Below are 23,643 nucleotides of genomic sequence, written 5' to 3'. Positions count from 1 at the left end.
GAAAATAAAGCACGGGGTCGACTCGTGCACGCGCCTAAGCCCATTGTCCTCTGATCGGCCACTTGCCAAAAGCGCAAATGTGTTTCAGCCTGGGGCTGCCTCGATATCATTCAGCTTTTTCCCGGGCTCTGATAGCCTATGGGAGCCGTAGGAAGTGTCACGTTACAGCAAAGATCCTCAGTCTTCAATAAACAGAGACAAGAAGAACAAGATCTTGTCAGAGAGGGCACTTCCTGTAAGGAATCTTCTCAGGTTTTTGCCTGCCATATGAGTTCTGTTATACTCACAGACACCATTCAAACAGTTTTAGAAACTTTAGGCTGTTTTCTATCCAAAGCCAATAATTATATGCATATTCTAGTTACTGGGCAGGAGTAGTAACCAGATTAAATCGGGTACGTTTTTTATCTGGCCGTGTCAATACTGCCCCCTACCCCCAACAGGTTAACTGTGCTGTAAAGTCAAGACTTTAAAAGCCTCGGCTCTCATCTGGTTCAATAAGCAATAAGAATGGCTACAGTTTGAGGCATGACTCATGATTCTGGATTTCTCTCGTATCTATATTATTTCTGCCTTTTAGATATTCATTTAGAGAGAAAACAAATGGAGCAATAAAGGTTATTCAAGGACGCTAAATAGATTTTATTTTAGATTAAATAACAAATACGTTCAAACAACGAATCCACAATATGTGACATTTTCTGCTCCTGTTTTTCCTGTCTGACGTCTCTTTTAGTTCAAGACTCTTTGGCCCATTTGTGCTGCTGTATTGAGAGGCAAAAACTCAAGCTAATTGAGATTCAGACTCTCATCTCTGTACCCATACAACCCCCTCCACTAACCCACTCCAGTTACACAGGCAGGCCACATCTCAAACAGAGTGGGGCTGGTAAGGAGGTGGGTGGAGTGGGGCTAAGGAAGGGGAGTGGGGGGAGGGGTGTGTGACAGAAAGGGGGCAAAAGAACAGAGGAGTTGAGGGGTTGAATGCCGATTGCACAATACAGCCCATATAGGAGATGTCCTGGGTAGAACTGGAGATGTGATGGCTGAGCATGTTTTCTCCCTCTTCCTTCAGGTGGGAACTGGGAAGGAGTACAACTACATGATAAGAGGAGCCTCTGCAGTAAACAGGAGGAGCTCTTCCTTATTACAGTCAATAACACCTCCAGCACACAAACAAACCTAATACACACATAGTGGAAGAGTGCCATTCGTTATCACTCTGACCAGTTTCGGGTGTTAGATTTTGTATTGAAGACAACTGTCAACATTGCTGGCTGACCTGCCCTTTCATTCTCCCATACATCAGCCTCCTCTTATGTTTCACTCCAAATCATTAGACAGCCCGTCAAAATTAAAAGACAAATTAGGTTAACCTCTTATGAAACATACTGTATGCAATAGATTATTAGAGTATAATCTAATAGAGTATATAATTTAGGCCTTCATGTATTGTGTACATTTTGTACATCATTGAAGAAATGAATTATATTCTTCCCACATTTCCAGTGCAAGAAAAAAAACAAGCAAAAACAGAATTGCTGGTGACTGCATATCCCTTTGTGCTCCGTTGTCACAACTTATTTGTCATCATGCGTATGATTATCATTTTATTTCAGATCAAACCAGAGGACACAAGAAGGAAAAACATGGTGACTGTAACAAAGGAGCAAAAGCTCAATATGCTCATTAACATGCAAACGGCCCTCATCCCAGGGCTTTTGAAATTAGTTTTTCCTTTTACAGTCACAAATGTGATAACTTTTCCATTATAAAGCACAAAGACTTCATTCTAGGGTGCCTGATGCCACAAACGGCGGAAATAAAAACAACTCCACAGAGTGAGACATGTCTGTCACAAATGCACTCGCCACTTCATCCAGTTTAGAGTGTATCTTTAGTATCTAGAGTTTTCAACACATGTTTTCAGGAGGGCATTGTGAAAAGGACTAATATACTGAACAAAAATATAAACAGAACATGCAACAATTTCAAAGATTTTACTGGGTTACAGTTCATATTAAGAAATCAGTCAATTGAAATAAACTCATTATGCCCTAATCTATGGATTTCACATGCCTGGGAATACAGATCTGTATCTGTTGGTCACAGATAGCTTAAAAAAAGGTAGGGGTGTGGATCAGAAAACCAGTCAGTATCTGGTGTGACCACCATTATCCTCATGCAGCGTGGCACATCTCCTTCGCATAGAGTTGATCGGGCTGTTGATTGTGGCCTGTGGAATGTCCCACTCCTCTTCAATGGATGTGGGAAGTTGCTGGATATTGGCGGGAACTGGAACACGCTGTCGTACATGTCGGTCCAGCGCATCCCAAACATGCTCAATCTGTGACATGTCTGGTGAGTATGCAGGCCATGGAAGAACTGGGACATTTTCAGCTTCCAGGAATTGTGTACAGATTCTTGCGACATAGGGCTGTGCATTATCATGCTCAAATATGAGGTGATGAAAGCAGATGAATGGCACAACAATGGGCCTCAGGATCTTGTCAGGGTATCTCTGTGCATTCAAATTGACATCGATAAAATGGAATTGTGTTCGTTGTCCATAGATCATGTCTGCCTATACCATAACCCATCACCACCATGGGGCACTCTGTTCACAATGTTCACATCAGCAAACCGCTCGCCCACACGACGCCATACAGGTGGTCTGCGGTTGTGAGGCCGGTTGAACATACTGCCAAACTCTCTAAAATGACGTTGCATGCGGCTTATGGTAGAGAAATGAACATTCAATCATCTGGCAACAGCTTTGGTGGACATTCCTGCAGTCAGCATGCCAATTGCTTGCTCTCTCAAAACTTGAGACATCGTGTTGCATTGTGTTGCCTCTCCATTTATGGGGGTTAAAATGGGGGTTAGAAATTAAACAAAGGACTCATAAGGGAAATATTTTGAGTAAATGGGAGGAATACACATGCACGCACGCACTAATACACAAACACACAAATTACATTGCACATACACAATTATTCTGTGATACTGTACTTTTCGATAGATCTTAAAACCTGTTTACTTTGTTAATTTTGTTTAATAATTATGTTTAACTGAAAAAAAATAAAGCACTAAAATCATAATAAGCCATCTGGCTTGCTCACGCTTAACGTAAATGAAACACTAATATTTCAGATAGTGTTGTGAACAATTCACTACTGGTTGACAGTACTTTGGTTTGATTATCATTGTTGAATAACCAAAGATATAAGTATGCTGAAAAAAACCTACAATAAGGTGGTTAGGTCCCCCTTCATTCATACATTTCAATTTCTTTCCTGGAGCCGAATACTCCCACTTTATCTTCTGATATAATCATATTGTAACATATTCAGCACCCAGTAGCCTGGATTATGTTAAAATAGGAAAATATTGTGATGAATTAAACATATTTGTTGTAAGAGATTAAATAAAATCCTAGACTCAAGGGTTTAAGGCCTCTGCCTCAGGATGAGATGTATCCTGAGATAAACTGCCCTTCTGACCAATACAGTACAAAGGACATACAGTACAGCTCTGGTGTGGATGTGTAACTGTGAGCATATTGACACCACCTCTCAATCACTGTACCACAGTAAATATCTTCCTGGGTAAATAATGAGCAGGGGACCAGTTAACCACCAATCAGAGGTTAGCATGGGGTTAGGCATGTTGCATGGGAGGAGGTGTTGATTTCTCCTGATAGAGTACTGGACAAATACAAACAAATGAAGCATGGCGTGGTGACTCACAGCTCTAATGAAGCAGTGTATTGACTAAATTCCCCCTCTGTCTGTGAGGCGTGCATCCCAGCTGCCCTTCTGAATACCAATTACTGTACCGATGGGCTGCTCTGTCACTCAGCCCAAATGCCAGTGAGCTGGTGTGTGTATGAGTATGAGGGTGTGTGTGAGAGAGAGCGCGAGAGAGAGAGAGCGAGAGAGAGAGAGAGAGAGAGAGAGAGAGAGAGAGAGAGAGCGAGAGAGAGAGAGAGCGAGAGAGAGTGCACGAGAGAGAGAGAGCCCGAGAGAGAGAGAGAGAGAGAGAGAGAGAGAGAGAGAGAGAGAGAGAAAGAGAGAGAGAGAGAGAGCAAGAGAGATGCTGTGGGTCAAAAGCTCCGAGGATGCAGAGAGGAAGGAACAGAATGTGTGAAGCTAGAGCTTTAGGTTTGCCATCTAACTGAATTTCTTTTCAGTTCCATTTTCATATCCTATCAAACCACCTATCCTCAGAAGATCTTGGAGCGCTGTAATCTATTACTGCTCAGTGCTAGAGACCAAAATGCTGATGAACAAAGAGGCTCAAAATGCTACAGAACCTTTTTTTTAAACTTATATTTGGTGTGATGACGTGCTGACATAATTAGTCAGTAGCATAGTGAGAGGAGAAGATGACAAGCATTTGGCATCTACAGAACCATCAGTACATTGGATTGGTAAAGACTCCCATAATAGTACTGTACCTGAGGCTCAGACTGGGGACAACAATAACTGTTGTTCAATATTATAGCTCCTCTAATTCCCTCCGCACAGTTTTGTGGAAGGTCTTTGTTTGATTTCTCTCGTCTTCGCCCCAAACAAAAATGAAGGAGCCGAATAAAGAGTGGGCAATATAAATAACGCTGGCAGCCCAAGGGCAGGGCAGTACAAAGCCTAGTAAACAGCCATTGATTTGAGCAGGGCCAGGGCCAGTCCTCTCTCCGAGGAGGTGCCTCCACTTCTACTGATGGACGGGCCTGACAGCAGCTCCTTCAGCAAACTCCTTTAAAAAAAATTTGATTAATATTTATCCAGCATTAGAGCCATCCATAAGACTGAAACTAGATGGACTAGACAGTCCCCCCCAGACAAGGAGTTATGGAAGAAGGGAAAACCAGCTGAAAGTCATTATTCTTTTTCAAGCCTTGAAGATTTATCTGAATAATGATGTATTGCGTACCATGGTTTGATTGTACTGTATGTCCACAAGGCTGGAGAAAGGAATTTTAGGAATATTTGTTAATCCTCAATAAAAGCGTTATGCAAAGGTCCTGACAGAATTACAGTACATAAAGGTAAATGTCTATGCTGTCAATTTCTTTGTGGGAGGTAGTATTTGCATTTTGTTTATCATATGCTCGATGTAGGGTTGAAAAGATGATACGTTTCTAGCCCTTTTGCTCCCGAGTGGCGCAGCTGTCTAAGGCACTGCATCTCAGTGCTGGCATCTCAGTGCTAAAGGCGTCACTACAGACCCTGGTTCGATCCCGGGCTGTATCACAACCAGCCGTGATCAGGAGTCCCAAAGGGCAGCACACAACTGGCAAAGCATCATCCGGGTTAGGGGAGGATTTGGCCGAGGAAGGCCGTCATTGTAAATAAGAATTTGACTTGCCTAGTTAAATAAAATAAAAAAGGAGTAGCAGAACAACATTGAGTACAACTTTTTATCCCTACACCGCTTAAAGGTTAATCAAACCTCTGACCTATGCACCACTGAACTTTGACCTACAGCGCCTTCAGAAAGTATTCAAACCCCTTGACTTTTTCCATATTTTGTTGTGTTACAGCCTGAATTTAATGGATTCAATTGATATTTTGTGTCATTGGCCTACACACAACATGCCATCATGTCAAAGTGGAATTATGATTTTATCAATTTTTACAAATGAATTAAAAATGAAAAGCTGAAATGTCTTAAGTCAATACGTATTCAATCCATTTGTTATGGTAAGCCTAAATAGGAGTAAACATTTGTTCAACAAGTCACATAAGTTGCATGGACTCACTCTGTGTGCAATAATAGTGTTTAACATGATTTTTGAATGACTACCTCATCTCTCGACCCCACACATACAATTATCTGTAAGGTCCCTGAGTTGAGCAGTGAATTTCAAATACAGATTCAACCACAAAGACCAGGGAGGTTTTCCAATGCCTCGCAAAGAAGGGCACCTACTTTATTGGTAGATGGGTAAAAAAAAGCAGACATTGAATATCCCTTTGAGAATGGTGAAGTTATTAATTACACTTTGGATGGTGTATCAATATACCCAGTCACTACAAAGATACAGACGTCCTTCCTAACTCAGTTGTCGGAGAGGAAGGAAACCACTCAGGGATTTCACCATGAGGCCAATGGTGACTTTAAAACAGTTACAGAGTCCACAACTAAGATGTTTTAATGTCCCCTGTTTTGGGGAACTGCTTGGTTCTGGTACTGGTTCCAACCAACATTTTCACTTATTAATCGATCTGTGGACACCATAGATCGAAATGGCTTGCTTTGAGCGTTAGCCCTGATTCTCAGTCTCTTTTGCCTGTGTGGAGCAGGATGTGAAATCTGTCACCACTAGAATCTGTGATGTCCCTCCTTCCATTTCATTGGCTCTTCAGACTTTCCATCAACTCCTGGCTGAACCCTACATCACAGCCACAAACAATGCATAAGCCTTGACTCCTTACATCGTAGCGCAGCAGGAGTGAGCGGTTTTGTCGCTGTAGCACATTCAGAGATCGATTTAGAGCCAGTAATCTAATATGAGCCACGATTAATATGAGATGAAAGGTGAGTTCCTAATGAGTTCATGAAGCCACACTAGAGCTCTGTGAAAAGTTCACAGCAATGGGGGCAGGCGTTTTGATCAAGAGAGACCTTTAGAAAATATGCACATTTTCTCTAACACTAGACATACAAATATGTATTTTACAGTTATAAGGAAGGTGAAATCTTATAGTTATTCAATTTATAATTTCATTATACTATATTTAGAAAGCATATAAGTCATTTCAAGCCTTAGTCATACAGTTTTGTAGAATAGGATTTCATATTTTCATATTTTTATCATCTTTGTACTGGATACTTGAGCTTGTGTCCTCAAAATTGACTACACCTCAGCAATTTATAACTACTTTTACCAGAAAGGTGAGATATTAACCTTTCTTGGAGTATGCAGCATTACTAGTTATTGTTTATGGCCCTCTCATAATAAATCATTACTTTGGGGGATTAAGTAGATTACATTTCCGATTACATTTTGTTACATTTAACTGGTTAATGGCTGTGATAGGAGAAAACTGAGGATGGATTGTGTAGTTACTCCAGAATACTAACCTAATAGACAGAGTGAAAAGAAGGAAGCCTGGACAGAATAAACATTTTGCAATAAGGCACTAAAATAAAAGAAATTACCTTTATACAATGCGTTATGTTTGAGGCAAATCCAACACAACACATCACTGAGTACCACTCTTGATATTTTCAAGCATGGAGGTGGCTGCATCATGTTATGGGTATACTTGTCATCAGCAAGGATGGGAAGTTTTTTAGGATAAAAAGAAATGGAATAGATCTAAGCACAGGCAAAAACCTAAAGGAAAAGCTGGTGCAGTATGTTTTCCAACAGACACTGGGAGACAAACTCACCAGTCAGCACGACAATAACTTAAAACACAAGGCCAAATATACACTGGAGTTGCTTACTAAGACAACATTGAATGTTCCTGAGTGGCTTAGTTACAGTTTTGACTTAAATCGGCTTGAAATCATTTTTTAAAATAATAATGTGCAAATATTGTACAATCCAGGTGTGCAAAGCTCTTAGAGACTTACCCAGAAAGACTCACAGCTGTTATCGCTGCCAAAGGTGATTCTAACATGTATTGACTCAGGGGTGTGAATACTTATGTGAACAAAATCTGGAAAAAGTCAAGGGGTCTGAATACTTTCCGAATGCACTGTATCAATACAACATGTAATTGAGGAAACACTGACTCTGAGAGACTGGAGAGTATGGTCATTTACTGAGAGGTTGACCTGCGAGGTTAACCAAAATGTTGAGGTATCTGATTGTGAGAGACAGGACATAACAACAGCCGTATCTCTGAAAACTTGGGCCCTATCAAAATAGAAACGTAAAACATTGCTGTTTTTTTTGTCTGAATGCAAGGAGGTACTTTTCTGATGACGCAAGTCATTAATAGCTGGCAGAACGACTCCCTCCCCTTCACAGCTCTAGTGCATTAAACTGGAGGCTCCATTTTCAAGGGGGGACACACACACACAAAAGCCTCCTGCCAATCCTCTCTGAGTGCATGCCCCTACGACAACAGCACTAGGGCCTCTTTACAGAAAGACCTCTGACGGACAGCCTGACATTCTGCAACAGCCCAGAATGCCAACATGCACTCAGCCTACAATAGCAACACCTTCTCCCTAAATATCATTGTGAATCAAAGCCAATAGTCACATATTTGTTAATAATAGAAACGTGCAAGAGTCCTCAGCTAAGAGACATTGGTAATAGGTTATTTAGCAAATAAGGGTGGAGCTGAGAGAAAAATATAAGGTACAGATGTAACAACTGTCTTCACTGCTTCTAACTCTCTAATGCCTGGAGGCCTTAGGGAATCTACAAAATGTTAGTTCTTTTTAGAGTGTGTGTGCCATATTTATGCCTTATTAATATACACTGAGTATACAAAACATTAAAAGGGATAATCCACCCCCAGAAATAAAAATCATGAACCTCCAGTCGATTTGGTGAAAGCCTATGTTCTGCCAGCGGGTAAAAAAAATCTCCATGATTTAACTTCTAAGTCAGTGGTCGCCAACTGGTCGATTGACTGGTCGATCTTCCAGCCATTCCTAGTCAACCACCAAACACTTCTGGAGAAAAGCCAACGATAAAGGGGCCAACAGTAGGTGCAAAAACTGGTCAGTCTCACCGGAGGAAAAGAAGGAGAGAACAGGGACCGTGAGAGACGGATCCTCTGCTGCTCTCTTCCTCCCTCCACTGAGACTAATGCTGTGTTCAAAACAACTGGGAACTCCTAAATATCCGACTTCAGTGCGTTCAAGGCAACTGGGAAATCGGAAATAAAAACGAGATCCAACTGGGAATAATAGATTTGAACGGTCATCCAACTCGGAATTCCAAGTCGGACAATCAGGCATCTTTCTAGAGGGCAGACTTTTCAAACTGAATAACACCAACGTCATGATTTGACCTCGTTTTTTTTCAGAGTTCCCACTATATGTACAAAAGTATGTGGATCCCCCTTCAAATTAGTGGATTCGGCAATTTCAGCCAAACCCACGGCTGACAGGTGTATAAAATCTAGCACAGCCATGCAATCTCCATAGACAAACATTGGCAGTAGAATGGCCTTATTGAAGAGCTCAGTGACTTTCAAAGTGTCACCGTCATAGGATGCCATCTTTCCAATGAGTTAGTCCGTCAAATTTCTGCCCTGGTCAACTGTAAGTGCTGTTATTGTGAAGTGGAAACGTCTAGGAGCAACAACAGCTCTGCCGCGAAGTAGTAGGCCACACAAGCTCACAGTCAATTTGCTTACCGCCCCAATAGATCCACAGACGATGCAATCGTCATCATACTGCACACTGCCATCTGGACAAGAGGAATACCTATGTAAGAATGCTGTTCATTGACTATAGCTCAGCATTTAACACCATAGTACCCTCCAAGCTCATCATTAAGCCCAGGGCCCTATGTTCTGAACCCCGCTCTGTGCAACTAGGTCCTGGACTTCCTGACGGGCCGCCCCCAGGTGGTGAAGGTAGAAAACAACACCTCCACTTCGATGATCCTCAACACAGTGACCCCACAAGGGTGCATGCTCAGCCCCCTCCTATACTCCCTGTTCACCCATGACTGCGTGGCCACGCATGCCTCCAACTCAATCATCAAGTTTGCAGACGCCACAATAGTAGTAGGCCAGATTACAAACAACGACGAAACAGCCTACAGGGAGGAAGTGAGGGCCCTGGGAGTGTGGTGACAGGAAAACAACCTCTCACTCAATGTCAACAAAACAAGGAGCTGATCGTGGACTTCAGGAAACATCAGAGGGAGCGCCCCCCTGTCCACATCGACAGGACCACAGTGGAGAAGGTGGAAAGCTTCAAGTTCCTCGGCGTACACATCACTGACAAACTGAAATGGTCCACCCACGCAGACAGTGTATTCAACATCAGGAGGCTGAAAAAATTTGTCTTGGCACTTAAAACCCTCACAAACTTTTACAGGTGCACAATTGAGAGCATCCTGTCGGGCTGTATCACCGCCTGGCACGGCAACTGCACTGCCCGCAACTGCAGGGCTCTCCAGAGGGTGGTGCGGTCTGCCCAATGCATCACCGGGGGCAAACTGCCTGCCCTCCAGGACACCTACAGCACCCGATGTCACAGGAAGGCCAAAAAGATATTCAAGGACAACAACCACCCAAGCTACTGCCTGTTCACTCCACTATCATCCAGAAGGCGAGGTCAGTACAGGTGCAAAGCTGGGACAGAGAGACTGAAAAACAGCATCTATCTCAAGGCCATCAGACTGTTAAATAGCCATCACTAGCACCTTAGAAGCTGCTGCCCTATATACATAGACTTGAAATCACTGCCCACTTTAATAATGGAACACTAGTCACTTTAATAATGTTTACATATTTTGCATTACTCATCTCATATGTATATACTGTATTCTATTTTATTCTACTGTATCTTAGTCTATGCCGCTCCGACATTGCTTATCCAAATATTTATATATTCTTAATTCCATTCCTGTACTTTAGATTTATGTGTATTGTTGTGAAATTGTTATATATTACTTGTTAGATATTACTGCACTGTTGGAGCTAGAAACACAAGCACTTTGCTACACCCGCAATAACATCTGCTAAACACGTGTATGTGACCAATAACATTTGATTTGACAGAGTGGGACTGCCGAGTGTAAAAATCGTCTATCTTCGGTTGCAACACTCACTACCAAGTTTCAATCTGCCTCTGGAAGAAACGTCAACACAAGAACTGTTCGTCTTCAGCTTCATGAAATGGGTTTCCATGGCTGAGCAGCCGCACACAATCCTAAGAGATCACCATGCACAATGCCAAGCGTCGGCTGGAGTGGTGTAAACCTCGCCGCCATTGGACTCTGGAGCAGTGGAAACGAGTTCTCTGGAGTGATGAATCACGCTTCACCATCTGGCAGTCCGACAGACGAATCTGGGTTTGGCGGATGCCAGGAGAACACTACTTGCCCCAATGCATAGTGCCAACTGTAAAGTTTGATGGAGGAGGAAAAATGGTCTTAGTTCCAGTGAAGGAAAATCTTAATGCTACAGCTTACAATGGCATTCTAGGCTATTCTGTGCTTCCAACTTTGTGGCAACAGTTTGGGGAAGGCCCTTTCCTGTTTCAGCATGACAATGCCCATGTACACAAAGTGAGGTCCATACAAAAATGGTTTGTCGAGATCGGTGTGGAAGAACTTGACTGGCCTGCACAGAGCCCTGACCTCAAACCCATCGAACACCTTTGGGATAAATTGGAAAGCCGATTGCGAGCCAGTCCTAATCGCCCAACATCAGTGCCCGACCTCACTAATACTCTTGTGGCTGAATGGAAGCAAGTCCCAGCAGCAAGTTGAAAAATATATGGCAAATAGAAACTGGATGGTCTTCAGAGATAGATGGGAGGGGTTGAGTGTAGCTGAAGGACTAAAAACAAACAAAAGATAACTAATGTAAAATATACTGTGTCCGTAAAATGTATATAGTATGTATAAGCTGGAAGTAGAAGCCTAAGTGTTGTTGTCCATTCGTTTAGTTCAATTAGGGGAGAGGTGGCAGGGTTAGGGGTAAATAATAAAGAAAAAATATATTTATGTACAGTACCAGTCAAGAGTTTGGACACGCCCACTCATTCATGGGTTTTTCTTTATTTGTACTATTTTCTACATTGAAGAATAATAGTGAAGACATCAAAACTATGAAATAACACATGGAATCATGTAGCAACCAAAAAGTGTTTTGAGATATTTGAGATTCTTCAAAGTAGCCACCCTTTGCCCTGATGACAGCTTTGCACTCTTGGCATTCTGTCAACCTGTTTTGAGACCTGCATTTATTTATTTTTTTTTGGGGGGGGGGGCTTGCCTGTTTTACATGTTATTTTGGCATTAATACGTGCTACATATCAGTTTGCAAACAATGTAAAAATATATATACACTACTGTTCAAAAGTTTGGGGTCACTTAGAAATGTCCTATTTTTTAAAGAAAAGCACATTTTCTGTCCATTAAAATAACATAAGATTGATCAGAAATACAGTGTAGACATTGTCAATGTTGTAAATGACTATTGTAGCTGGAAACGGCAGATTCTTTATGGAATATCTACATAGGCGTACAGAGGCCCATTATCAGCAACCATCACTCCTGTATTCCAATGGCACGTTGTGTTAGCTAATCCAAGTTTATCATTTTAAAAGGCTAATTGATCATTAGAAAACTCTTTTGCAATTATGTTAGCACAGCTGAAAACTGTTGTACTGATTAAAGAAGCAATAAAACTGGCCTTCTTTAGACTAGTTGAGTATCTGGAGCATCAGCATTTGTGGGTTCGATTACAGGCTCAAAATGACCAGAAACAAAGCACTTTCTTCTGAAACTCATCAGTCTATTCTTGTTCTGAGAAATGAAGGCTATTCCATGCGAGAAATTGCCAAGAAACTGAAGATCTCGTTCAATGCTGTGTACTAGTCCCTTCACAGAACAGAGCAAACTGGCTCTAACCACAATAGAAAAAGGAATGGGAGACCCCGGTGCACAACTGAGCAAGAGGACAAGTACTTTAGAGTGTCTAGTTTGAGAAACAGACGCCTCACAAGTCCTCAACTGGCAGCTTCATTAAACAGTACCCGCAAAACACCAGTCTCAACGTCAACAGTGAACAGGCAAATCTGGGATGCTGGCCTTCTATGCAGAGTTCCTCTGTCCAGTGTCTGTGTTCTTTTGCCCATCTTAATCTTTTATTTTTATTGGCCAGTCTGAGATATGGCTTTTTCTTTGCATCTCTGCCTAGAAGGTCAGCATCCTGGAGTCTCCTCTTCACTGTTGATGTTGAGACTGGTGTTTTGCGGGTACTTGTTGAGGATGACAACGAGCCAATCTCAACAGGTTGGAAAGTGACAGTGAAGATGAGGCCTCAGAGTCTGATGTTCAAGAGGTGGGCATTGAGGAGGTCCAGGGAGAAGACATGGAAGCCTGAGTGGAAGACAACCAAAGCTTTAGTTTCTAGACTATCATTTCACTGATGTTTGTTGAAAACGTTTTTGGGAGATGCAATGGATCATTGGGATCATTCAATATTCCCTTTCTTTGTTGTTCAGTGAAATCATCCCATGCAAAGAGTCAACTCATTTAATTAACGTTCAATTCTTAAGTTGTAAAAACTAAATTGTTTTAAAAATTTATATTGGAAGGATTTAATAATTTGCAATTATGTCTATGTTTCTGTCTCCATATGATATGGTAAATATATGCAATGCAAAAAACATCTACATTTAAATGGTATTAATATTACTTTGCATATATTTCCATTAATTCACATATATACCCGTTAATTCCAATATATTCCTGTTAATTCTCACAGAAGGTTTCCACCTCTGAATATTCCCCAAAGTGTGCAACCCTAATAAGGCAGCTCCAAAATGCAGGTGTTTCAGCCTAGCTCAGTGCTTTCTGTGGTGGTGGGGCAACCCAGCAGAAAATACGGAGCGTTGCCCCGTGATTGGCTCAGTGTTCTTTCACTCATGGGAACACTACGTCACCACCAAGTCTAACGGTAGAATTCGAAAATTCAAGCCCCTTGGGTGCTGCCATAGAGTTACATTAGAAGTGCCCATCCAAGAAGGCTCAAGGTCATTGGCCACAGATAAAATTAAGTCAAATCACGTTATATCTACAGTAGCTTTGATTGGACTATCAACATCATACTTTCAAAATCTTCATCATCATGAATCAATTCGACAATCTACTGGCAAATCCTTTTTAATCCTTGTCATATGAAGATAAATAATTATAGGTAAAACGTATCGGTGCTCATCGGCCATTGGACATAAACATTACACAACAAGTTGGAAATCGCAAATTCAACAATGAGTGGTTTGGAAGGAATCAGTGGATAACTGCAAGCATTGCAAAGCAATCATTAGCCTGCAATTCAGTGGAGTGGCCGTGTGGTCCCAAGTCTAAGTTTAATGGTCTCTTTTCCTAGTTGAAAATTATATACATTCAACATTGGCCATGCTGTCAATGAAGCATGTGCCCCGCTCAAAACAACTGTTAACTCAGAACTACAAAATCTGACTTCAGTGAGTTCAAGACAACTGGGAACTCGGGAAAAACGAGCTACAACTGGGAAAATACGTTTTGAACTTTGATCCAACTCGGAATTGTAAATCGGGATCTCGGGCCTCTTTCTAGAGCTACGACCTGAAGATCAATGATGTCATCATGATTCAACTTTTTTTTGAGTTCCCAGTTGTCTTGAAAGCACCATAAATCCAGAGAATGCCAGACTTTGATGACAAAGTTCGATGACAAAATTTGCCCACGAAGGACCGCTGCGCCACCTTCCTGTTCAAGTGAGCACAGCACAACAAGGTGAGTCCAAAAATGTTTTGTATGCTGCTGCATAAATGATGTAATATGCCAGGGAGATATGTATACTGTAGCTAAGAAAGTAATACTAAGTGTATGTTGTGTAGTAAGCTGTTAGTAGCCCATGTGCCTCACCCTAATAATTTGGTCTATTTTCACCTCTTAATTTCGCCTACTGTTCTGACTTGGTGGTGCACATGTAGCCTATAACCTGTTTTTGAGAAATGTAATCATCAAATATTGTAAGAGCTTTCATTGTCTGCTTATATGCCCCCTTTATTTATCCTACGGTTCTGACTTGGTGTACAGGGAGAACACTGTAAGAACGGCCCATGTTCTGAATTCTGTCGCTGTACATTTCAAAAGTGCTGAACAAATAGTTATACTGACGACGTACGTCCAAGCTTGCTCATTAATGTCTTAATCGAAATTACGGATTGCATCTTATCCGCCCTTACACCATATTTTGTACATCTCAATTGTCAGTAAAAACCACATTTGTTTAAGTAAGGCAGTAAATGAGACTGAAAGGCAGTAAATGGAGGCTGAATTAACTGTTTCGCTGCCAGACAAGGCTCTGCTGATAGCCAGGTGTTGCAGTGGTAAGGTGTTGAGACTGCTGTTGGGACAGCTTTAGGTAGGTCCTAACAGTTTGTGGGCACCATTTGTCACCGTTAAAGTACAATTAATGTATTGTTTAGCGTTGTGTTGTGTAGTGGCTTTGCTGGCATGCATCCCACATTATAATTTGTTTGCCCCACCAAGATTGATGTGCTAAAATTGCCATTGGTTAACTCCAATGCTTCCCACAGTTGTGTCAAGTTGGCTGGATGTTCTTTGGGTGGTGGACCATTCTTGATACACACAGGAAACTGTGACAAAAACCCGTTGCAGTTCTTGACACAAACTGCTGCCCCTGGCACCTACTAGCATACATTGTTCAAAGGCACTTAAATCTTGTCTTTCCCATTCACCCTCTGAATGGCACATATACACAACCCATGTCTCGAGGCTTAAAAATCATTCTTTAACCTGTTATGGCTAGGGGGCAGTATTTTCACGGCTGGATAAAAAACGTACCCGATTTAATCTGGTTACCACTCCTACCCAGTAACTAGAATATGCATATACTTATTACATATGGATAGAAAACACCCTAAAGTTTCTAAAACTGTTTGAATGGTGTCTGTGAGTATAACAGAACTCATTTGGCAGGCAAAAACCTGACAAGGTTTCAGGCAGGAAGTGGCCTGTCTGACAAGGTGTCGTTCTTCTTGTCTCTGTTTATTGAAGAGTGAGGATCTTAGCTGTCCCGTGACACTTCCTACGGCTGCCATAGGGTCTCAGAAGGCGGTAAAAAGCTGAATCGTGGCTTTGCAGGCTCTGGCTGAAAAAAAGTAGCGCGTTTGGGTAGTGGCTGGTTACAGTACTGTGAGACTCAGGCTCGTGCCCGCGTCGACCGAAAGGTTTGTTTTCATTCCTCTGTTTAGCTAAAAGGAGATTCCCGGTCGGAATATTATCGCTTTTTTACGAGAAAAATGGCATAAAAATGGATTTTAAACAGCGGTTGACATGCTTCGAAGTACGGTAATGGAATATTTAGATTTTTTTTGTCACGAATTGCGCCATGCGCACGACCCTGATTTACCATTTCAGATAGTGTCTGGGACGCACGAACAAAACGCCGCTATTCGGATATAACGATGGATTATTTTGGACCAAACCAACATTTGTTATTGAAGTAGCAGTCCTGGGAGTGCATTCTGACGAAGACAACAAAAGGTAATCAAACTTTTATAATAGTAAACCTGATATTGGTGAGTGCTAAACTTGCCGGGTGTCTAAATAGCTAGCCCGTGATGCCTGGGCTATGTACTTAGAATATTGCAAAATGTGCTTTCACCAAAAAGCTATTTTAAAATCGGACATATCGAGTGCATAGAGGAGTTCTGTATCTATAATTCTTAAAATAATTGTTATGCTTTTTGTGAACGTTTATCGTGAGTAATTTAGTAAATTGTTAGTGAATTCGCCGGAAGTTTGCGGGGGTATGCTAGTTCTGAACGTCACATGCTAATGTAAAAAGCTGGTTTTTGATATAAATATGAACTTGATTGAACAAAACATGCATGTATTGTATAACATAATGTCCTAGGGTTGTCATCTGATGAAGATCATCAAAGGTTCGTGCTGCATTTAGCTGTCATCTGGGTTTTTGTGACATTATATGCTAGCTTGAAAAATGGGTGTCTGATTATTTCTGGCTTGGTACTCTGCTGACATAATCTAATGTTTTGCTTTCGTTGTAAAGCCTTTTTGAAATCGGACAGTGTGGTTAGATAAAGGAGAGTCTTATCTTTAAAATGCTGTGAAATAGTCATATGTTTGAAAAATTGAAGTTTTTGTATTTTTGAGGAATTTGTAATTCGCGCCACGCCCTATCATTGGATATTGGAGCAGGTGTTCCGCTAGCGGAACGTCTAGATCCCCTTCATCTACACTAATTGAAGTGGATTTAACAAGTGACATAAATAAGGGCTCATAGCTTTTACCTGGATTCACCTGGTCAAATCTGTCATGGAAAGTGCAGGTGCTCTTCATGTTTTGTATACTCAGTGTATAATACCATATGCAAAAGTCACAGAATATATTTTTCAATAAAGAAATACAGCAAGTGATTCCTTCATAATTTGACATAGAGAAACAGACAAGAGTCATCCAGGACCACAGCAGTGGGGTTGGTGTTTGTATCTGCCTGCCAGTGAGGAGGATAGAGATTAGAAGCATTGTGAATGTTACAGGCCCAGCATGGGCAGCTAAAGATCTCAGCACTCTGCTCTGCTCTAATGTCTGTCCCACTAGAGAGGAATGTCACGTTCTTGGAAATGAGCGGACCAAGGCGCAGCATGAGTATAGTTCCACATATTTATTTAAGTGAAACTAACAAAACAAAATAACAAAACTTACAAAGACCGTGAGGACGTAGTGCCCAAACACACTAACAATCAATCAATATCCCACAAAACACAGGTGGGGAAATAACTACCTAAATATGATCCCCAATCAGAGGCAACGATAATTGGGAACCATATTAGCACCAACATAGAAATAGACATACTAGATCACCCCCTAGTCACGCCAAGGGATTTCTATGGTCAGGGCATGACAGTACCCCCCCAAAGGTGCGGACTTCGGCCGCAAAACCTGAAAACCAAATGGTGAAGGTGGGGGGGGAGTGATTAGTGTCGGTGGCGGCTCCGGTGCAGGTCGTAGCCTGCACCGCCAGGCTGAACGCCGTGCCTGGACTGGGCATCGGCACAAAGGAGGACTCCGGCTATGGAGCTGGGTTGGACGCCGTGCCTGGACTGGGCACCAGCGCAAAGGAGGGCTCCGGCCATGGAGCTGGGTTGGACGCCGTGCCTGGACTGGGCACCGGCGCAGAAGAAGGCTCCGGCCATGGAGCAGTATTGGACGCCGTGCCTGGACTGGGCATTGGCACAGAGGAAGGCTCCCGCCATGGAGCGGGACTGAACGCCGTGCCTGGCCTGGCCACCGGCGCAGAGGAAGGCTCCCACCCTGGAGCTGGACTGGACGCCGTGCCTGGACTGGGCACTGGCGCAGAAGAAGGCTCCGGCCTTGGAGCTGGACTGGACGCCTTGCCTGGAAGCTGCGGACCGTTGACGGTCTGTAGGTTCCGGACCGTTGACCGTCGCTGGAGGTTCCGGACCGTGGACCGTCGCTGGAGGTTCCGGAACGTGGAACGTCGCTGGAGGTTCCCGGACCGTGGACCGTCGCTGGAGGTTCCCGGACCGTTGACCGTCGCAGGAGGTTCCGGACCGTGGACCGTCGCAGGAAGTTCCGGACTGTGGACCGTCGCAGGAAACTCTGGACTGTGAATGCGCACTGGAGGCCTGATGCGTGAAGCTGGTACAGGTGGCACCGGACTGGTGACACGCACTTCAGGGCGAGTGCGAGGAGCAGGCACAGGACGTACCGGACTGGGGACACGCACTTCAGGACGAGTGCGAGGAGCAGGCACAGGACGTACCGGACTGGGGAGGCGCACTGGAGGCCTGATGCGTGGAGCCAGCACAGGTGGCACCGGACTGGGGACACGCACTTCAGGGCGATTGCGAGGAGCAGGCACAGGACGTACCGGACTGGGGACACGCACTTCAGGGCGAGTGCGAGGGGCAGGCACAGGACGTACCGGACTGGGGAGGTGCACTGGAGGCCAGATGCGTGGAGCCGACACAGGTTTCACCAGACTGCTAACCGGATCTTCTGGTCGAATGTTGAGCAGAACACACTTGCACAACATCTCTCTCATCTCTCTCTCTCCCAACTTCTCCATTGCCTCGCTGACAGTCTCTGGCTCTTCCCGCGGCTCAGCCGCCAGCTCCATGTGCCCCCCCCCAAAAAAAAATCTTGGGGTTTCTGTGGCCGTGGTCTGACGACACGCTTCTCCAGAGTTTGCCATTCAGGCTCTGGCACTCTCCTCGGCTCGACCGGCCACCCCTTGTGCCCCTCCCAGCCCCCAAAAAAGCTTCTGTGGCTGCGAACCCTGGCGTCGTCGCTGTCCTCCATTATTACCTTCCGTCTGCCACCAAGGAAGGGTTTCGCATTCACCCATCACTTCTTCCCATGTCCAAAACTCCTTTACCTGGTGAACACACACGCTGCTTGGTCCTGGTTTGGTGGGATATTCTGTCACGTTCTTGGAAATGAGCGGACCAAGGCGCAGCATGAGTATAGTTCCACATATTTATTTAACTGAAACTAACAAAACAAAATAACAAAACTTACAAATACCGTGAGGATGTAGTGCCCAAACACACTAACAATCAATCAATATCCCACAAAACACAGGTGGGGAAATAACTACCTAAATATGATCCCCAATCAGAGGCAACGATAAACAGCTGCCTCTAATTGGGAACCATATTAGCACCAACATAGAAATAGACATACTAGATCACCCCTTAGTCACGCCGTGACCTACTACACCATAGAGAACCAAGGGCTCTCTACGGTTAGGGCGTGACAATGAAGCTCAGTTCAGACTCTTTCCCTGCAGTCATGAAAGTAATCAAAAAGGGCTGAGCCACCCATCTCACAGGGTCGTTATCTTTCTGTTAATTACAGCATGCTACCTCAACTCCCTCCGATGCCGAGCAGCGCCACAGTCACCGCAACAATGCAGTACTGAGGCAGGGAGGGGGTTATCTCTGAGTGAATTAATGAATGACTGACAACCAGGCACAATAACATTTGCCCACTATTCAACAGGTTAAATCGTATGAAAACTTGTCTTTTCATGTTCTGTATGGTCATTTTAACTGGTGGGAAATACCGGTTGATACCATACATACCGGCTCCTATATAGAAGACTGAAATGTGTTAATCAGTGAGACGTCTGCCCAGGTATTGGTACAACCTTTCACCCAACCTCCCAGGCAGCCTCGCTCCTCCCCCTCTGGCACTACTTTCAGATAAACACAATGCAGTGCTGTGTGCAGCCCAGCCTTCAAGGACCTGCTCTCTCTCTAGTTCTCTCTGAGAACCTTGGGCTGCTGAAGTATGGAAGACAAAACCCATAGAACGGAGGCACAGAGGACTACATTAAGTGGATTGTTGTTGTCTCACCCTGAACATGCCTAATCCTATTCACTTTCAAACATAATGGGATGGGAATAAAACTGCATATTTCTTCAAAACTACTTTAGTGCCTTATAACATCAATGGAGCGACCTGGGGCTGGGCAACCAAACAACACCTTGGGACAGTAAAGGAAAAGTACTAGGTCTGGCACTGGGATGGGTAGCTCTTAGCAGGAACCCTGCTTGAGTTGATATACAGACCTGATCAAATTAAAGGATATTCAGTGCCTATTATTGGGGACACTCTGGGCTAAATTAAGAGGGTGTATTTCGTCCTCTTATCTACTGTATTTTCAAAAACATGAAACCAAAAAAATGACCTTCAATTTCAAATGAACACTTATGCATAATTAAGCCTGATAAACAATTCCCCAGCCCTTTCACAAAGGAATGTTGTTGAGTTAAACTCTGCCTCTTAGGGACAACCACCTGTGAAGGATAGCTTTATCCAGGCATTATTCTGGAAAGAGGGTGAATCATTTAGTTGAGCTATCCCTGCAATTTGGCAGAGAGCTCCATATATGTTATTGCCATCCATGTGAGAAGTAGGATAGAGATTACATTTTACAATGATAATAATACTGTAATAACAATAATGTTGAGACAATTTTTATTTGCTTGTCCTTTTTGTAAACACTAAGAATGTATTTATGCGAGTTCGACAGGTCTGACCTTATGTCACATACAAATATGAACGGAAATTGAACACAGCATCTAACCACAGGGAAAGAAGAAAAGCTGGAAACTCCATGCTGAAAATAAATGAATCTGGGAGCACAGAGCAATGGTCGATTTCATGCCAAGGGGAGCACATTATTCAGTGAAATGTTCAAGTTTAAGCACCTTGTTTATTGAACTAAGCACTGCCAAATACTGCAAAGGTTGTCCAGGATCTGGACTGACAATTCTCATATTGCCTGTGTGTTGTGTGTCTGTGTATTTTGGGGGATGGGATATGGGGTGCAGTTTGCTGGTACCTCTAATGCTCCAATGTAGGGTATCACTTTTTTCTAAATAAGGAATGTTGTCTTTCGAAGCATTTTATGACAATTGCTTTTCTGCACAGTTTAAAAGTGAAGTAACTGTATTCAATTAAATACATTCTTAAATATACAAACACAACAGATGAATGTTGATTTAACGTGATACATAAAATACCCTCCCCCCTTTTCTCTCGAATGCAGCCGAAGAAATTGTAGGCTATTTTACGTTGCATATTCTTTATGCAAGAGTGTTGCCCTGAACTGAGAACCATATTCGTCATTGTACAACATTTAACTTACCTCTCTTTTCACACGGGCTGCGCTTTTCCCGTCGCCATCATTCCATTTACAGTTATTTATTTGACAGATGGAAACTGTATCTTCTCCTCAATGCAGCGAGTGCGACCTCACCATGTTTTTCCCAAGCCCGGACTCCCTGTATCAGCAGGTGGACGCGCCTCCCTGTGATGGAGACAGCGCGCCTTTGCCCCCCTACCACTCCATTTTATTGTACACTCTTCTTCGTAGTCCAGCAAACAAAAAAATATATTGGCCATTCCATGTGTCGTGTACATTATGTTATATAAAGGAGCGCCATGTTCGTGTTCGTTTCCTATGACGCACCCTGGATCAATGTACACCGAAACTGGATGATGCTATTGTTATGTCCTATCTTTTTTTCCACAGATGCACCCCGTCCCTGACAACGACGGTAGGCTCGTGACAGTTTGCTCCCCCTCTTTTGCGACGTGCCATAAAGAGCGCGCCCACAGATTTCACTCGGGACCGCGCTTCTCCATGCCCAGTTTATTAACAGGTGCAGTTTGGTTCTCAAGGAAATTAGCTATTACAATGCCATCACTCGAGTTGACACTTTAATTGACAAGCAGAGCTCTCTCCTCTTACAATTTATATTTAGCTAAACCCGGAGTCTAGTTTTGGGGCTTTATAAATTGGATGGATTATATACTGAACAAAAATATAAAAACAACATGCAACAATTTCAAATATTTTACTGAGTAAAAGTTCATATAAGGAAATCAGTCAATTTAAATACATTCATTAGGCCCTACTCTATGTATTTCACATGACTGGAATACAGATATGCACAGAAAAAGCACAGATTTTTTTTTAAATGAAATGTATGCATTCACTACTGTAAGTCGCTCTGGATAAGAGCGTCTGCTAAATGACTAAAATGTAAATGTATATGCATCTGCTGGTCACAGATACCTTAAAAAAAGGTAGGGGCGTGGATCAGAAAACCAGTCAGTTTCTGGTGTGACCACAACTTGCCTCATGCAACGTGACATGTCGTTCGCAAAGAGTTGATCAGGCTGTTGATTGTGGCCTGTGGAATGTTGTCCCACTCCTCTTCAATGACTTTGCAAAGTTGCTGGATATTGGTGGGAACTGGAACACGCTGTCGTACATGTTGATCCAGAGCATCCCAAAATGCTCAATGGGTGACATGTCTGGTGAGCATGCAGGCCATGAAAGAACTGTGCCATTCTCAGCTTCCAGGAATTGTGTACAGATCCTTGCGACATGAGAGGACAGTTAGGACAGTTAGTTGCTAACCAGTCAATGTTCAGGTCACCCAAAAAATAGACCTCTTAACATCACACACTCTTAGCATCACACACACAATCAAGAATTTTACACACATTATCTAGATACTGACTGTTAGCACTTGGTGGCCTATATAAAACACTCTAAAATCATAGGCTTTAGATGAGGCAGGTAAACTTGCAACTACAACACTTCAACACTTGACATGAGATCATCTCTAAGTATTACAGGGATATGGCTCTGAACATATACCGCAACAGTGATGTGTTGTGTTGGATTTGCCCCAAACACAACATTTGTATTCAGGACATAAAGTTAATTTCTTTGCTACATTTTTTGCAGTTTTACTTTAGTGACTTATTGCAAACAGGATGTATGTTTTGGAATATTTTCATTCTGTACAGGCTTCCTTGTTTTCACTCTGTAATTTACGTTAGTATTGTAGAGTAACTACAATGTTGTTGATCCATCCTCAGTTTTCTCCTATCACGGTCATTAAACTCTGTAACTGTTTTAAAGTCACCATTGGCCTCATTGTGAAATCCCTGAGCGGTTTCCTTCCTCTCCGGCAACTGAGTAAGGAAGGACACCTGTATCTTTGTAGTCACTGGGTGTATTGATACACCATCCAAAGTGTAACTAATAACATCATGCTCAAAAGGATATTCAATGTCTGCTTTTTTTATTTTTACCCATCTACAAATAGGTGCCCTTCTTTGCGAGGCATTAGAAAACCTCCCTGGTCTTTGTGGTTGAATTTGTGTTTGAAATTTACTACTCGACTGAGGTACCTTACAGATAATTGTATGTGTGGGGTCCAGAGATGAGGTAACTTGCAACTTATTATGTGACTTTTTAAGCACTGTCATTGTCATGTGTAGGTGGCAGGGTAGTCAGGCGCAGGAGAAACCAACTTGGTGTAACTGGAGTAGTTTAATTATTATAAAACAAACTCCAAGTACATAAAAAATAAACATGGGTAAACATACCC

General features: G+C 42.8%; 1 protein-coding gene across 1 annotated transcript in view; it reads right to left on the bottom strand.

The window, feature by feature from the left end:
* Window positions 1-21,809, bottom strand: part of LOC106567860 (neurite extension and migration factor) — an 81,290-nt gene extending 59,481 nt beyond the window's left edge. The window contains exon 1 of the mRNA XM_014137688.2: window positions 21,381-21,809. The gene's annotated coding sequence lies outside the window, so the exon portion shown is untranslated. The remainder of the gene's footprint in view (window positions 1-21,380) is intronic.
* Between the last annotated feature and the right edge of the window lie 1,834 nt (window positions 21,810-23,643).

The sequence above is a fragment of the Salmo salar genome, chromosome ssa13 (genome assembly GCF_905237065.1).
Source record: "Salmo salar chromosome ssa13, Ssal_v3.1, whole genome shotgun sequence".
NCBI lineage: Eukaryota > Metazoa > Chordata > Actinopteri > Salmoniformes > Salmonidae > Salmo > Salmo salar.
This window is presented reverse-complemented; position numbering and strand designations above follow the sequence as displayed.